We start from the raw sequence: 11576 nt of genomic DNA on the forward strand, positions 1-11576 counted from the left end.
AGGCCACAAATGTGCATGTGTCTGCTCAAACGGCCGAAATAGTTCCACAGGGTGGTATGAGGGCCCGACGCCCACAGGTGGGGGGTGTGCATACAGCCCAACACCGTGCAGGACGCTTGGCATTTGCCAGAGAACACCAAGATTGGCAAATTCGGCCACTGGCGCCCTGTGCCTTCACAGATGAAAGCAGGTCTACACTGAGTACATGTGACAGAACGCTCTGCTGCCTGCAACATCCTCCAGCATGACCGGTTTGGCGGTGGGTTAGCTCATGGTGCTGGGTGGCCCGCCTGTTCCTCAGACCTGAATCCAATTGAGCACACATCTGGGACATCATATCTCGGTCCATCCACCAACGCCACGTTGCATACAGACTGTCCAGGAGTTGGCGGATGCTTTAGTCCAGGTCTGGGAGGATATCCCTCAGGAGACCATCCGCCACCTCATCAGGAGCATGCCCAGGCGTTGTAGGGAGGTCATACAGGCACGTGGAGGCCACACACACTACTGAGACTCATTTTGACTTGTTTTAAGGACATTACATCAAAGTTGGATCAGCCTGTAGTGTGGTTTTCCACTTTAATTTTGAGTGTGACTCCAAATCCAGACCTCCATGGGTTGATAAATTGGATTTCCATTGATTATTTTTGTGTGATTTTGTTGTCAGCACATTCAACTATGTAAAGAAAAAGTATTTTATAAGATTATTTCTTTCATTCAGTTCTAGGATGTGTTATTTTAGTGTTCCCTTTATTTTTTTGAGCAGTGTATAGTATCTATATACAGTACCAATCAAAAGTTTGCACACATCTACTCATTCAAAGGTTTTTCTTTATTTTGACTATTTTCTACATTGTGAAATAATAGTGAAGAACTCAAAACTATGAAATAACACATAAGGAATCATGTAGTAACCAAAAAAGTGTTAAAACATATCAAAATCTATTTTATATTTATATAGAGTCTTCAATGTAGCCACCCTTTGCACACTCTTGGCATTCTCTCAACCAGCTTCACCTGGATTGCCTTTCCAAAAGGACAGATTTCCACCGGTCTAATGTCCATTGCTCGTGTTTCTTGGCCCAAGCAAGTCTCTTCTTCTTATTGGTGTCCTTTAGTAGTGGTTTCTTTGCAGCAATTTGACCATGAAGGCCTGATTCACGTAGTCTCCTCTGAACAGTTGATGTTGAGATGTGTCTGTTACTTGAACTTTGCAGCAGAGGTAACTCTGGGTCTTCCTTTCCTGTGGCGGTCCTCATGAGAGACATAGCGCTTGATGGATTTTGCAACTGCACTTGAAGAAACATTCAAAGTTCTTGAAATTTTCCCGATTGACTGAACTTCATGTCTTAAAATGATGACAGACTTTTGTTTCTCTTTGCTTATTTGAGCTGTTCTTGCCATGATATGGACTTGGTATTTTGCCAAATAGGGCTATCTTCTGTATACCACCCCTATCTTGTCACAAAACAAGTGATTGGCTCAAACGCACTAAGAAGGAAATAAATTCCACAAATTAACTTTGAACAAGGCACACCTGTTAATTGAAATGCATTCCAGGTGAGTACCTCATGAAGCTGGTTGAGAGAATGCCAAGAGTGTGCAAAGCTGTCATCAAGGCAAAGGGTGGCTACTTTGAAGAATCTCAAATATAAAATATATTTTGATTTGTTTAACACTTTTTTGGTTACTACAGGATTCCTTATGTGTTATTTCATACTTTTGATGTTCTACAATGTAGAAAATTGTAAAAATAAAGAAACCCTGGAATGAGTAGGTGTGTCCAAACTTTTGACTGGTACTGTATATATTGTAACATGAGGAATAAAATACCCAAGAATAAAGCTATATACAAGGAGTACCAGTTCCAGATCAGTGTGCAGGGGTACGAGGTATTTGAGGTAGATATGTACAAGAAGGCAGGGTAATGTGACTAGGCATCAGGATAGATAATAATAATAATAATAGCAAAATAAAGAACAGAGCAGCAGCTGCAAATGATGAGTGTAAAGGTGTGTGTTTGTGAGAGTGTGTAATGTGTATGCATGTGTGTTTGGGTTGTGTGTGTGTGTGTGTGTCTATGTGTGTGGGAGTGTGAATGTAGTGTGTGTGAGTGTGCATATGCTTTGTATACAGTCTAGTGATTGTGCGTAGGGTCAGAGCAAGACCCTTTAACTTTTTGAGGATGCGAGTGCCCATGCCAAATATTTCAGCATCCTGGCGCGCCCTCTTCACGACTGTGCGGGTGTGTGTGGACCATGTTAGGTCGCCAAGGATGTGGATGGGGACGTGCTCTCCCCTCTTGCTCCTATAGTCCACGATCAGCTCCTTGGTCTTACTGGCATTGAGGGAGAGGTTGTCCTGGAACCACAATGCCAAGTCTCTGTCCTCTCATCGCCTTTGTGTCGTCAGCAAACTTGATGATGGTGTTGGAGACGTGTGTGGCCACACAGTCATGGGTGAACAGGGAGTACAAGAGGGGACTAAGCACACACCCCTGAGGGCCTCCCGTGTTGAAGGTCAGTGTGGCAGAGGTGTTCTTGCCTATCCTCACCACCTGGGGCCGGCTCGTCAGAAAGTCCAGCATCCAGTTGCAGAAGTAGGTCTTCAGTCCCAGGGTCCCGAGCTTGGAGGGGACTATGGTGTTGAACGCTGGACTGTAGTCTATGAACAGCATTCTCACATAGTTATTTCCCCTCTGTACTCGCAAAGCAGTCTTGTCAAAGGAGCCTCGAGTATGCTTCTTCATGTGGACGATGTTGTCCATACACTTAATGAAGCCCATGACTGATGTGGTAAACTCCTCAATGCTATCAGATGAATTCCAGAACATATCAAATTCTGTACTAGCAAAACAGTCTTGTAGCCTCGAAACTGCCTCTTTGGACCACTTCGTGATTGAGCGCATCACTAGAGGGCGAGAAAGGGCCTTGTATGCGTTTCTGTGGGTGGAATAAAAGTGGTCCAGTGTTTTAGCACCCATAGCGGCGCAAAGACGTGTTGGTAGAAGTAGAGGTAGAACGATTGTACTGTAAGTCTCTCCATGTTAAAGTCTCTGCCCACCAGAAACGCTGCCTCTGTGTGCGTTTTTTTTGCTTGTTTATCACCCCATACAGTTCGTTGAGTGCCAGGGTCGTGTTGGCTTGTGCAGGGGTGATAATTACGGATGAGAACTGTCTTGGTAGATACAAATGTCTGCAGCTTACCATGAGCTATTCTATATTAGGTGAGTAAAACCTTGAGATTTACTTTGTTTATGGAGAGGCACACCCCTCCCCCCTTTGGACTTGCCCTAAATAGCAACGTCGGGTTGCGACTTGTAAGATGTCAGCCTTCTCAGTCTATCACGTTCCAGGTAAGACCAAGATGCAGACAACGTCGGAATAGCAACAGTTTATTAATCCACCAGGGGCAGGCAAAAGACAAGGGCAGGCAGGGCTCGGTCATCAGATAGGTGGGGCAAAGGTACAGGACTGGCAGGCAGGCTCAGGGGTCAGGGCAGGCAGAATGGTCAACACTGTGTTGACCATTCTGCCTGCCCTGACCCTGCGCCGCCTGTACCTGCCCCACCTATCTGGATTACTGACCTCTGCCTACCCTGACCCTGAGCCTGCCTGCCATCCGGTAGGAACAGGAACAATCGAGAGACAGGAGCAGAGGGAAAACCGCTGGTAGGCTTGACGAAACAAAACGAACTGGCAACAGACAAACAGAGAACACAGGTATAAATACACAGGGGATAATGGGGAAGATGGGCAACACCTGGAGGGGGGGTGGAGACAATCACAAAGACCGGTGAAACAGATCAGGGTGTGAGAGTCGGCGCCATCTCTCTTTCTCTAACTCACTCTTGCAAAGTTCCTACAGTGGTGATAGTTTAATTAGCGTGATGTGAGTGATCCCATATTGCCATGGTATTAAATAAGAGCACAATTAATGAATTGACAATGAATTAACATAGGCATAAATATCATACCCACCAAAAAATGCTAAACTACAGTTATTGGTAATGTTGAGACATTAGCATGTTTCAGGGGTATGATCGTTGTCTCTAACTTTCTCACTTATTTTCATGATTCATTCATGATTGTGTTCAGAAACATTTTCTATTTTTATTTACTATAAAATTGACTCCAAAATGATACAATACATTATTTACAAGTATTTCTATTGGACACAACGTAATTCAAAACACAACCAAAATGAACTGCAAATGCAGCCAACAAGTTTTTAGTCACAAGCAATGTTCCCTCTAAACTGAGCCCGTGTTCGAGTGCGCAGTAGCCTGAGACTGTCTCATACAGAGCGCAGAAGAAATATCAGCCCACAGAGAGAAGCACAAGATTGAACTTCACTCAACTTTCTAGAGTTTTCCATGTTAGTTAACACTACCAACGTTTCCCTTTATTGTGGCAATTGTGATCGAATCAACGCAATAAACTCAAACAAAATCAAATCAAATTGTATTTGTCACGTGTGTAGACCTTACAGTGAAATGCTAACTGACAAGCCCTTAACCAACAATAAAGCTTTAGGGAAAAATACCTAAGAAATAAAGTAACAAATAATTAAAGAGCAGCAGTAAAATAACAATAGCGAGGCTATATACAGGGGGTACCAGTACAAAGTCAATGTACGGGGCACCAGTTAGTCGAAGTAATATATACATGTGTCTAGAGTTATTAAAGTGACTTATGCATAGATAATAACAGAGAGTAGCAGCAGCATAAAAGGGGGGGGCAATGCAAGTAGCTCTTGGTAGACATTTGATTAGATGTCAGAAGGCTTGGGGGTAGAAGCTGTTCAGAAGCCTCTTGGACACAAACTTGTCACTCCGGTACCGCTTGCCGTGCGGTAGCAGAGAGAACAGTCTATGACTAGGGTGGCTGGAGTCTTTGACCATTTTTAGGGACTTCCTCTGACACCGCCTGGTATAGATGTCCTGGATGGCAGGAAGCTTGGCCCCAGTGATGTGCTGGGCCGTACTCACTACCCTCTGTAGTGCGGTCGGAGGCCGAGAAGTTGCCATAGAGGGCAGTGATGCAACTAGTCAGGATGCTCTCGATGGTGCAGCTGTAGAACCTTTTGAGGATCTGAAGACCCATGCCAAATCTTTTCAGTCTCCTGAGGGGGAATAGGTTTTGTCATGCCCTCTTCACGACTGTCTTGGCGTGCTTGGACCACGTTAGATTGTTGGTGATGTGGACACCAAGGAACTTGAAGCTCTCAACCTGCTCCACAACGGCCCTGTCGATGAGAATGGGGGCATACTCGGTCATCCTTTTCCTGTAGTCCACAATTATTTCCTTAGTCTTGATCACGTTGAGGGAGAGGTTGTTGTCCTGGCACCACACGGACAGTTCTCTGACCTGCTCCCTATATCCTGTCTCGTCGTTGTTGGTGATCAGGCCAACCACTGTTGTGTCATCCGCAAAACTTAATGAAGGTGTTGGAGTCGTGCCTGTCCATGCAGTCATGATTGAACAGGGAGTACAGGAGGGACTGAGCACAAACCCCTGAGGGGCCCCCCTGTTAAGGATCAGCGTGGCAGATGTGTTGTTACCTGTCCTTACAACCTGAGGGCAGCCCGTCAGGAAGTCCAGAGGGCATAGAAGGATTTCTTATAAGCTTCCGTGTTAGAGTCCCGCTCCTTGAAAGCGGCAGCTCTACCCACTTTAATAGTTTGCCAACCCTGCCACAATCGACGAGCATTGGAGCCGGTGTAGTATGATTCGATCTTAGTACTGTATTGACGCTTTGCCTGTTTGATGATTCGCCGGAGGGCATAGCGGGATTTCTTATAAGCTTCCGGGTTAGAGTCCCGCTCCTTGAATGTGGCATTCCTTTAGCTCAGTGTGGATGTTGCCTGTAATCCATGACTTCTGGTTGGGATATGTACGTACAGTCACTGTGGGGACGACGTCATCAATGCACTTTTTGATGAAGCCAGTGACTAATGTGGTGTAATCCTCAATGCCATCGGAAGGACCCTGGAACATATTCCAGTTTGTGCTAGCAAAACAGTCCTGTAGCTTAGCATCTGCTTCATCTTACCACTTTTTATTGACCGAGTCACTGGTGCTTCCTGCTTTAATTTGAGCTTGTAAGCAGTAATCAGGAGGATCGAATTATGGTCATATTTGCCAAATGGAGGGTGAGGGAGAGCTTTGTACATGTCTCTATGTGTGGAGTAAAGGTGGTCTAGAGTTTTTCCCTCTGGTTGTATATTTAACATGCTGCTAGAAATTAGGTCAAACGGATTCAAGTTTCCTTGCATTAAAGGAGCGACGCCTCTGGATGAGTATTTTCCTGTTTGCTTATGGAGGTATACAGCTCATTGAGTGCGGTCTTATTGCCAGCATCGGTCTGTGGTGGTATGTAGACAGCTACGAAAATACAGATGAAAACGTTCTAGGTAGATGGTGTGGTCGACAGCTTATCATGAGATACTCTACCTCAGGAGAGCAAAACCTCGAGACTTCCTTAGATATCGGTGCACCAGCTGTTGTTTACAAATATACATAGACGGCCACCCCTTGTCTTACAAGAGGCTGCTGTTCTATCCTGCCGATGCAGTGTATAACACACCAGCTGTATATTATTCATCTCATCGTTCAGCCACGACTTGGTGAAACATGAGCTATTAAATGTTTTTATGTCCCGTTGGTAGGATATAAAGTGCCTTGCAAAAGTATTCATCCCCCTTTGCGTTTTTCCTGTTTTGTTGCGTTACAACCTGTAATTTAAATAGATTTTTATTTGGATTTCATGTAATGGGCATACACAAAATAGTCCAAATTGGTGAAGTGAAATAAATAAGAATAAGTGGTGCATGCATATGTATTCAACCCCTTTGCTATGAAGCCCCTAAATAAGATCTGGTGCAACCAATTACCTTCAGAAGTCACACAATTAGTTAAATAAAGTACACCTGTGTGCAATCTAAATGTCACATGATCTGTCAATTGATCTCAGTATATATACACCTGTTCTGAAAGGCCCCAGAGTCTGTAACACCACTAAGCAAGGGGCACCACCAAGCAAACGGCACCATGAAGACCAAGGAGCTCTCCAAACAGGTCAGAGACAAAGTTGTGGAGAAGTATAGATCAGGGTTGGGTTATAAAAGAAATATCCAAAACTTTGAACATCCATTATTAAAAAATTGAAAAAATATGGCACCACAACAAACCTGCCAAGAGAGGGCTGCCCACCAAAACGAACAGACATGCAAGGAGGGCATTAATCAGAGAGGCAACAAAGAGACCAAAGATAACCCTGAAGGAGCTGCAAAGCTCCACAGCGGAGATTGGAGTATCTGTCCATTGGACCACTTTAAGCTGTACACTCCACAGAGCTGGGCTTTACGGAAGAGTGGCCAGAAAAAAGCCATTGCTTAAAGAAAAAAATAAGCAAACACGTTTGGTGTTCGTCAAAAGGCATGTGGGAGACTTCCCAAACATATGGAAGAAAGTACTCTGGTCAGATGAGACTAAAATTTAGCTTTTGGCCATCAAGGAAAATGCTATGTCTGGCGCAAACCCAAAACCTCTCATCACCCCGAGAACATCATCCCCACAGTGAAGCATGGTGGTGGCAGCATCATGCTGTGGGGATGTTTTTAATCGGCAAGGACTGGGAATCTGGCCAGAATTGAAGGAATGATGGATGGCGCTAAATACAGGGAAATTCTTGAGGGAATCCTGTTTCAGTCTTCCAGAGATTTGAGACTGGGACAAGGGGTTCACCTTCCAGCAGGACAATGACCCTAAGCATACTGCTAAAGCAGCACTCAAGTGGTTTAAGAGGAAAGATTTAAATGTCTTGGAATGGCCTAGTCAAAGCCCAGACCTCAATCAAATTGAGAATCTGTGGTATGACTTAAAGATTGCTGTACACCAGTGGAACCCATCCAACTTGAAGGAGCTGGAGCTGTTTTGCCTTGAAGAATGGGCAAAAATCCCAGTGGCTAGATGTGCCAAGCTTATAGACATACTCCAAGAGACTTGCAGCTGTAATTGCTGCAAAAGGTGGCTCTACAAAGTATTGACTTTGGGGGGGGGGGGGTGAATAGTCATGCACGCTCAAGTTTTCTGTTTTTTTGTCTTATTTTTGGTTTGTTTCACAAAAAATATTTAGCATCTTCAAAATGGTAGTCATGTTGTGGAAATCAAATGATACAAACCCCTAAAAAAATCTATTTTAATTCCAGGTTGTAAGGAAACAAAATAGGAAAAGATAAGCCACTCGTTGGCGGATCCTCACAAGGCATCCCGATCTCTTTCCACTATATATTTTCCGTCTCTTTCTCCTGAGGATGAGGGCCTGTGTGTGGAGTAAACCCCTCTCACCCGACTCATTAAAGAGAAATTCTTCGTCCAGTTCAAGGTGAGTAATCGCTTTTCTGATTTCCAGAATCTCTTTTCGGTCATAAGAGATGGTAGCAGCAACATTATGTACAAAATAAGTTACAAAAAATGCGAACAAACAAACTAAATAGCACGGTTGGTTAAGAGCCCATGACACAGCAGCCATCCTCTCCGGCGCCATCATTACAAAACAAACTATTCAAGAGATTTTGTTATAGGCAGAATGCATGGGAGTAGGATTCTATTGCACATGACTCAGCCCGTACTCTACACAAAGGTGGGCATAACCAATCAGAGCTGCAGTAGGCCTATGTGCAAATAAACCATTGCCACATATGGATCTGTGCCATTTACTTTGAACTGGACTGTGTTTACAGCTCTGGTCGTGAGTAGATGTGCTTGTTTTGAGGTCAAAGCAAGAGCTGCATGTAGCCACGTGTACATTTTGTTCATATCCTTTGCTAGTTAGTGAGTTATTAGCCCAGTTATAGATAATTTGTTGTCAGCAATAAAAGAGCGCCTGTATCTCAGTTCCTACCCCTCCTTCTCACGGCCTGTACTGGACACTATTATTTGTTTATTTATTATTTGTCTGTACAGGCTTTTAATGTGATGACTTAAATATATATTTTTTTATTTTATTTCACCTTTATTTAACCAGGTAGGCAAGTTGAGAACAAGTTCTCATTTACAATTGCGACCTGGCCAAGAATAAAGCAAAGCAGTTCGACAACATACAACAACACAGAGTTACACATGGAGTAAAACAAATATACAGTCAATAATACAGTAGAAAAATAAGTCTATGTACAATGTGAGCAAATGAGGTGAGATAAGGGAGGTAAAGGCAAAAAAAGTCCATGGTGGCAAAGTAAATACAATATAGCAAGTAAAACACTGGAATGGTAGATTTGTAGTAGAAGAAAGTGCAGAGTAGAAATAGAGATAATGGGGTGCAAAGGAGCAAAATAAAATAAATAAAATAAATAAATACAGTAGGGGAAGTGGTAGTTGTTTGGGCTAAATTATAGATGGGCTATGTACAGGTGCAGTGATCTGTGAGCTGCTCTGACAGCTGGTGCTTAAAGCTAGTGAGGGAGATAAGTGTTTCCAGTTTCAGATTTTTGTAGTTCGTTCCGTCATTGGCAGCAGAGAACTGGAAAGAGAGACGGCCAAAGGAGGAATTGGCTTTGGGGGTGACCAGAGAGATATACCTGCTGGAGCGCGTGCTACAGGTGGGTGCTGCTATGGTGACCAGTGAGCGGAGATAAGGGGGGACTTTACCTAGCAGGGTCTTGTAGATGACCTGGAGCCAGTGGGTTTGGCGACGATTATGAAGCGAAGGCCAGCCAACGAGAGCGTACAGGTCGCAGTGGTGGGTAGTATATGGGGCTTTGGTGACAAAACGGATGGCATGGTGATAGACTGCATCCAGTTTGTTGAGTAGGGTATTGGAGGCTATTTTGTAAATGACATCGCCAAAGTCGAGGATCGGTAGGATGGTCAGTTTTACGAGGGTATGTTTGGCAGCATGAGTGAAGGATGCTTTGTTGCAAAATAGGAAGACAATTCTTGATTTAACTTTGGATTGGAGATGTTTGATGTGAGTCTGGAAGGAGAGTTTAGTCTAACCAGACACCTAGGTATTTGTAGTTGTCCACATATTCTAAGTCAGAACCGTCCAGAGTAGTGATGCAAATATGAGAGGATAGCAGTCTGACCAGGTCTCTGTTGAAAAATAAATGTTATTGCAAAGCGACTAGCCTGAATTAACCTTAATTGGTGAAGTTTGACTTTTGGTACAAATCTGAAATGACACCCTTGTATATAGGGAATATGGTGTAATTTGAGACTCAACCTTTAATGCAACATGTAAAGTGTTGGTCCCATGTTTCATGAGCTGAAATAAAAGATCTCAGAGATGTTCCATATGCACAAAAAGCTTTCTTCTCTTAAAATTAGTGCACACATGTATTTACATCCCTGTCAGTGAGCATTTCTCCTTTGCCAAGATAATTCATCCACCTGACAGGTGTGGCATAACAAGAAGCTGATTAAACAGTATGATCAATACACATGTGCATCTTGTGCTGGGGACAATAAAAGACCACTGTAAAGTGTACAGTTATGTCACACAACACAATGCCACAGATTAGATTAGTGCCTAATGAATTTATTTAAATTGACTGATTTCCTTATATGAACTGTAATTCAGTAAAATCTTTGAAATGTGAAATGTTTGTTCAGTGTATATGGAAAGATTATCTGAGCTATATGCTACTACTGCCTGTGTGTTTGTGTGTATAGAGCAGTTGGCCTATGATGTCATGTCTGTCACTCTTCAGAACATTCTTGAACACACACACTCACTCACCCACCACATCACATCAAGGAATAATCATCACTCTGCAGCGTTCTGGACTCACATTAACCAACTGACTAGATCACTGATCCAAACTAATACATTGAGAAGATTGAAATATTGTTAACCTAAACATTTTCATCCTCATGCTACCTAGCTGTAGCCACCACAGCCATTTTGAAATGGCTGTGTCAGCCAATCAGCTCCTTTGTTGCTCAAACTGGGACATGCCATTCCATAATGGCTGCTTTGTCTACTGCTAGCTAGCATGAGGACGGAAAGGGCATGAGGACGGAAAGGGCATGTTACCGGAAAACGAGCAGTATTTCAATATTTTCCATGTATCAGTTTGGATAAAAGTAACATTTGGAGAACAGTGTTATATCCCATCCCTGCACTGAGGCAGCAGGTAGCCTAGTGGTTAGACCGTTGGGCCAGTAACCGAAAGGTTGCTAGATTGAATCTCTGAGCTGACAAGGTAAAAATGTGTTGTTTCTCCCCTGAACAAGGCAGTTAACCCACTATTCCTAGTCTGTCATTGTAAATAAGAGTTGGTTCTTAACTGACTCGCCTAGTTAGATAAAAAAGGAGGTACGTTTTCAGACCAACATCTCACACCGGCTCCACAGGGTCTTAATCTAACTATGATGGCGTTCCAACCAATGTTCCAATGTTTCGGCACTGAGCAAATTTCAGTCCGAGTACTTTCCCAAACTAACTGATCTTAGAAGTCTGGATAGTTGAAGGGGATATGGAGGCAACTACACCGAGCATAATGGAAGGCCATATTGCTTTCACCCATTCAGGCATCAGTGTCCTAGTATCCAACTGGGACAGGGGCTGGG

Source organism: Salmo salar, chromosome ssa02 (genome assembly GCF_905237065.1).
Source record: "Salmo salar chromosome ssa02, Ssal_v3.1, whole genome shotgun sequence".
NCBI classification, from domain to species: Eukaryota; Metazoa; Chordata; class Actinopteri; order Salmoniformes; family Salmonidae; genus Salmo; species Salmo salar.